We start from the raw sequence: 6,780 nt of genomic DNA, 5'->3' as shown, positions 1-6,780 counted from the left end.
ACTGTCAGTAAAACTGACTGTTACGTTGTAAGAGTGATATAAAATTTCAAAAAAGTTATATAATTTTTAAAATGTCATAAAGATATAGTTTTCTTTGGCTTCTAGACCTACATATATCACACATTTCCCCTAAAATTAGAAGCAAAAAAAAGTTTAAAAAAAAAGGTCATTCTATTAACAAAACAATCCAATTTTAGCCAAGCAAGGTAGGACTGAATCTATGTCAGAAGTTCTCATCTATCATGTAAAATTTTGTTCCATTTCAAAACTTAACTATATAAATGCTGACTTTTATTTCATAAAAAGGAATAAATCAGAGTGCCTTAGTGGAGAAAAAGTATGAGGACAAAGAGGAAGTTTGGCAAAAGATAGAAGTTTTCCGCTTCCATGTACCTCTCTTGCTTCAGTATATTTTATCTTACTCTCTAGGCATTGATTGTAAAATATACTCTTTCATGTTCCTTCTTTGAGTTCTTGGTTTTTCTCCTTTTTCTGTTTATTCTACCTTAATTAGCATATAAGTAAAGTGAAATAGAAATTAAAATTACCTAAATTCATGGTTTCTGAGCAGCTGTATTGAATTATTTAACATGATATTTGAGAGCACTTTGGTAAAGTAATATTAGCCTAGTCTAACATAGAGTCTAGTGTTGAGATTAAGAACAAAGGACTTCACAGAACTAGAAGAAATCATTTTGAAACTTTGCATGGAAACACAACATGCCTCGAATAGCCAAAACTGTCTTAGAAGGAAGAACAGAGCTGGAGGAATCACACTCTTTGCTTCAGACTATGCTACAAAGCTACAGCAATCAAAACAGTATGGTATAGATGAATAGAAATAAACTCACACAATTATGTTCAGTTAATCAGCAACAAAGGAGGCAAGAATATACAATGGAGAATAGACAGCAGTGCTGGGAAAATTGTACAGCTCCATGCAAAAGAGTGAAAATACAACACTCTGTAACACTGTATATGAAAGTAATTCAAATTAGATTAAAGGCACAAATGTAATGACAGTGAAAGTCACTCAGTCACGTCCAACTGTGACCTTAGGGACTGTAACCTGCCAGGCTTCCCTGTCTATGGAATGTAATACTGGAAGCCATATAACTCCTAGAGTAAAACATAGAACACTCTTTAACATAAATCACAGCAAGTTTTTTTTTTTTAATCTGTGTCCCAAAACAAAGGAAAGTAAAAGCAAAAAATAAATGGGACCTAATTAAATTTAAAAGCTTTTGCACAGCAAAGGAAACCATCGACAAAATGAAAAGACAACCTACAGAGTGGGAGAAAATATTTGAAGATCTTACAACTGATAAGGGGTTAACATCCAACATACATAAAGAGCTCAGACAACTCACCACCGAAAAAACAAAACAACAACAACCCAATCAAAAGTGTGCAGAGGAACTAAACAGACATTTTTCTAAAGAGCAAATGCAGATGACTGGCACATAAAAAGATGCTTAACATCACTAATCATCAGAGAAATGCAAATCAAAACCACAATGAAATATTACCTCACCCCTGCCAGGATAGCTGTCAAAAACAACACAATTGTCAGATGTTGGCAAGGATATAGAGAAAAGGAAACATTTTTAGACTGAATTTAAATTGGTGCAGCTATTGTGAAAGAGAGTTTGGAGACTTCTCAAACTACTAAAACTGGAACTGCCAAATGACCCTCTACTCCTAGTTATATATTTGAAAAAACTGAAACACTAATTTGAAATGATACAGACATCCCAATGTTCGCAGCAGCATTAGTTACAATAGCCAAGATGTGGAAACATCCTAAGTGTCCATGACTGTCTGTGCTGTGCCCAGATTCTTAGCTGTGTCCTACTCTTTGTGACTGCATGGACTATACACACCAGGCTCCTCTAACCATGGAATTTCCCAGGCAAGAACACTTGAGTAAGTTACCATTTCCTTCTCCAGGTGATCTTCCCAACCCAGGGACTCAATGCATGTCTCCTGCACTGGCAGGCAGGTTTTTAACACTGAGCTACCTGGGAAGCCCAAGTGTCCATCACAGATGAATGGATAAAAAACCTGTGATATACACAATGGGATACTACTCAGACATAAAAAGAATGAAATTTTGCCATGTGTTGCAACACAGATGGAGTTGGAGTGCATTAAGCAAATTGAAATCAGTCTGACAGATATTGTATGATATCACTTATACGTGGAATCTAAAAACTAAATAATGTAACAAAAAAGTAGATTCATAAACATAGAGAACAATGAAGAGATTAAGGTGGACGGGATATATAAAGGCAAGGGGTGAAGAGGTACATATTATTAGGTATAAAATATGCTCAAACTCATGTTCATTGAGTCAGTGATGCCATCCAGCCATCTCATCCTCTGTCATCCCCTTCTTCTCCTACCTTCAATCTTTCCCAGCATCAGAGTCTTTTCTAATGAGTCAGCATTTCACATCAGATGGCCAAAGGATTGGAGCTTCAACATCAGTCCTTCCAATGAATATTCAGGATTGATTTCCTCTAGGATTCACTGGTTTGATCTCCTTGCATTCCAAGGGACTCTCAGGAGTCTTCTCCAACACCACAGTTCAAAAGCATCAATTCTTTGGCATTCAGCCTTCTTTATGGTCCAACTCTCACATCCATACCTGACTATTGGAAAAACTGTAGTTTTGACTATACGGACCTTTGTTGGCAAAGTCTGTCTGTCTGTTCATTCACTGTCATGTCCGACTCTTTGCGACTCCATGGACTTCAGCACACCAGGCTTCCCTATCCATCACCAACTCCCAGAGCCTACTCAAAACTTATGTCCATCGCATCAGTGATGCCATCCAATTATCTCATCCTTTGCCTTCAATCATTCCCAGCATCATTGCCTTCAATCCCTTCTCCTCTTGCCTTCAATCATTCCCAGCATCAGGGTCTTTTCCAATGAGTTGGTTCTTTGCATCAGGTGTTTTGCATTGTAGTTTCAGCTTTACCATCAGTCCTTCCAATGAATATTCAGGACTGATTTCCTTTAGGATTGACAGGCCCTAAAGGCCTGCTTCACGGAGAAGGCAATGGCAACCCACTCCAGTACTCTTGCCTGGAAAATCCCATGGATGGAGGAGCCTGGTAGGCTGTAGTCCATAGGGTCACGAAGAGTCGGACACTTACTGAGCGACTTCACTTTCACTTTCATGCATTGGAGAAGGAAATGGCAACCCACTCCAGTGTTCTTGCCTGGAGAATCCCAGGGACGGCGGAGCCTGGTGGGCTGCCATCTGTGGGGTTGCACAGAGTCGGACACGACTGAAGCAACTTAGCAGTAGCAGTTAGCAAAGGCCTGCTTCACAAATAGCCAGCCCTAAAAGGATCCCCTGGCAAATGGATTTTCTGTCTCCAAGCAGATCTAAGTGGCAGATGGGGCCCAGCTACCCAAGGAGAGAGCCATTCCCCTCCCCACCTGCAAGGCTCACTATTGTTCAGTCCTTCAACATCATCATTCCCCAGCCAGCATAGCCTCAGCAAAGCCTTGTTGGCAAAGTAATGTCTCTGCTTTTTAATACGCTGTCTTGGTTTATCATAGCTTTTCTTCCAAGGAACAAGCGTCTTTCAATTTCATGGCTGCAGTCACCATCTGAAGTGATTTTGGAGCCCAAGAAAATAAAGTCTGTCACTGTTTCCATTGTTTCCCCATCTATTTGCCATGAAATGATGGGACCAGATGCCAAGATCTTATTTTTTTGTATGCTGAGTTTTAAGCTAGCTTTTTCACTCTCCTATTTTACCTTCATCAAGAGGCTTTTTAGTTCCTCTTCAGTTTCTGCTTAAAAGTGGTATCATCTGCATATCTGAGGCTATTAATATTTCTCCCAGAAATCTTGATTCTGGCTTATGCTTCATCCAGCCTGGCATTTCACTTGATGTACTCTGCATATAAGTTAATTAAGCAGGGTGACAATATACAGCCTTGACGTACTCTTTTCCAGTTTGGGGCCAGTCCATTGTTCTGTGTCCAGTTATAACTGTTGCATCTTGACCTGCATGCAGGTTTCTCAGGATGCAGGTAAAATTGTCTGGTATTCCCATCTCTTTAAGAATTTAGAGTTCCAAAATTCCCATATCTTTAAGAATTTAGAGATCCAAACTGATCATGTGGATCACAGCCTTGTCTAACTCAATGAAACTGTGAAGCCATGCTGTGTAGGGCCACCCAAGATGGATGGGACATGGTGGAGAGTTCTGACAAAATGTCCACTGGAGAAGGGAATGGCAAACCACTTCAGCATTCTTGACCTGAGAGCCCCATGAACATCATGAAAAATCCTGTGGGGAAAGAGTCAAACAAAAGGACTCTGGAAACATTCTACTTGAATCTGAATCCTGACCTCAGCTTTTTGAATTTTGTCAATGTGTGAAGAAAGCTTACCTTTCCCAAATTTCTATTTCTTCTTTTGAATAAAAACAACAACATTTCCTAGTTTGTGTCATCAATGTGGGGATCTAAACATGTATTATCATATACCAAGATAGTCCTTAGTGTGTAACCAAATAAAAACTCAATGAATATCAGCAATTTTTACAATTTCCATTTTATATATATGTATACACACACACATACACAATGTATGTTATGCAATGAGTATAACATGTAATATAAGGACTTCACAATAGCTCAAATAGTAAAGAAACTGCCTGTGATGTAGGAGACCAGCGTTCTATCCCTGGGTCAGGAAGATCCTCTGGAGAAGGGAATGGCAATCTACTCTAATATTCTTGCCTGGAGAATTCCATGGATAGAGAAGCCTGGCAGGCTATAGTTCGTGGGGTCGCAAAGAGTCAGACACTACTGAGCGACTAACACATACATACAATAACTTGAAGATGTTCATATGAGTACACAGATATATGCACACACACACATTTTTAAGATATTCAAGGGTTTCAAAAATATTTGAATAAATATTTTCAATTTAAGCTGTAATCATTGGTTATAGACACCAAGAGCCCTATTTTAGTCTGGGAAGTAGACCATACCTGCCATTACAAAGTTTTTATACAAGTAGAAACTAATTATTTTAGAATGTGACCCTCTGTAGTTTACCTGGAAATACTAATTCCTTCTCCTATCAGTCATTATTCCCTATCTTGCTTCTTTTGACCTTGTTTCCTGCCTCAAAATTCAAATTAATCTTGTCTTTGTGTTCATTTCAACTTGACAGTTTTTATTTTCCCATTTGACTTGATTTGAAGCTTTGGAGCCTGGTTTAGATTTCTCTCTGAGTAAGACCACTGTCCCTTGGTCTATACAAAAATGCTAATTGGAATTTGTTGTACTGCCATTAGCCCCATCTGTCACACTGATCTGATAAATCTGGTTTCCAGATTTGGATGAACCCTGATAGTTCATCCTGCTGCAGCCCATGCATTAAGATGAGTTTACATCAGTCTTTGCACACATTGCATATGCAGATATGTGTGCACATCACCACAGATTAAAGTGGAACTTTGTCAAATGTCACACTGTGACTGTTTACTCACGATTCCTTTCTGGTCCTAATACGGATCTGAAAAGTAAGGGTGTTTACTTTCATCAGAATTAATGATGAATAAAACAATGTTAATCTTTAAAGGATTATACAATCACCAGTTTAGCACATTGGTAAACTATTACTATTTTGGAAATGAGACAATCTATTTGTTTTTGTTTCTCCCCCATGGAAATTAATCATCATCCAGACTACACATAGAATGTAGACTGTCATATTCGACCATAGTTCAGTTTGAACAAAGTATTCTACAAGTGAAAATCAATGTTATATAATAACATCTTAGGTAGGAAGGGGGTTAGATATAATAATTTGCAGATAAAGAATCAGAGTCCATGGGAGATTAGCTAACTTTGTCACAATTAATCACATAATAAGTGTTGAATCATTGTCTCAAATTTGGTCCTTGTTAATCCCTAGTCTGGAAGGCTTTCTCTAGTGTGCTCATTCAAGTGGAAGAGACGAATAATGTATCTTGTTTTCTGTGATTATGAAAGGTGAGTAGCGTATTTTTATAGGGAACACAAAGTCTAAGGGCTTGTTTTTGTTGTTTGAGTTGGACTTGTTTTGTTTTTAAATGTTTAGTGTTTACATAATGCAGACTATGTATAAGTAAATGCCAGCAACATAATGTGAGCTTTAATTTTAAAGTGACTGTAATAACAACCCAGTCATCTCCTAAAAAATTTCCTTTTTTTCTTTCGGTTTTTGAAAAAAATATTGCTCACCAGATAGATACATGATGAAATAATAATTTAGTAACTATTTCAACAGAAGAATAGAATTAACTAATTTGAAAACATTTGAGGAGACTGTGCCTGGAAGTGAATGGGCTCCTAAGGCTTGGCCAGGTCCTTAATTGAACCTTCAAGAAGTTCGTGCAACAAGTGGTTTCACCCAGAATGTCCAGCTGCCTAATGATAACTAGAGAAGTAGACCACCTGTGGCACAGGGCCTCACACATCTGTCACACCGCAATACTCCATCTGAAATTCATTTCTGAAAGGTTCCCCCTTTTGGTGTCCCTTACTTCCCGATGGAAGCTTACCCAACTTGTTGGCATTTACTCTGGAGTTGAATTTCTCTCCAAAGTTTACTTCCCTTAACTCTGGGTTTTGTTTAGGTCTGATTCACTAGTTTGTACACAATGACAGCTTCTTCATGGAGGCATGTAACCAGATGGAACCCATTTTCCAGACATTCTCATTGACCTGGAATTCAAAGAACAGACATCACCCCCA

This window comes from Bison bison, unplaced genomic scaffold (assembly GCF_000754665.1).
Source record: "Bison bison bison isolate TAMUID 2011002044 unplaced genomic scaffold, Bison_UMD1.0 scf7180017864465, whole genome shotgun sequence".
Taxonomy (NCBI): domain Eukaryota; kingdom Metazoa; phylum Chordata; class Mammalia; order Artiodactyla; family Bovidae; genus Bison; species Bison bison.
Note: the sequence above shows the minus strand (reverse complement) of the source record.